Here is a 337-nt window from a genome sequence, read left to right as displayed (position 1 = left end):
ACAATCTTTCCAACAATGGCTCGTCTCTCGGGTGGCATCTCAAACCCGGACGACAACACTACTTATAACCTTTAGATGACATTAGTAAAAAGGCAAGTTGCTACGAATAGGAGTTTATATGGCCTCCTGTCTATGACTTGTGCTGCAATCACAAACCATAAACATGACTCTACATTAACTCTGACAACTTCGCTGATAAACATAAGAATTCCTAGGGCTCGACTAAACCTAGGGCTGTGATACCAAGTCTGTAATGATCTCTTCCCTTGATCACTAAAGACGTTCGAAACTTGCGAGCGAACCCGCCAAATCCCAAAACAAGCCTTAGTTAAACCTC

The sequence above is a fragment of the Theobroma umbraticum genome, unplaced genomic scaffold (genome assembly GCF_002168275.2).
Source record: "Theobroma umbraticum cultivar Fairchild unplaced genomic scaffold, ASM216827v3 scaffold_55.0, whole genome shotgun sequence".
NCBI lineage: Eukaryota > Viridiplantae > Streptophyta > Magnoliopsida > Malvales > Malvaceae > Theobroma > Theobroma umbraticum.
This window is presented reverse-complemented; position numbering follows the sequence as displayed.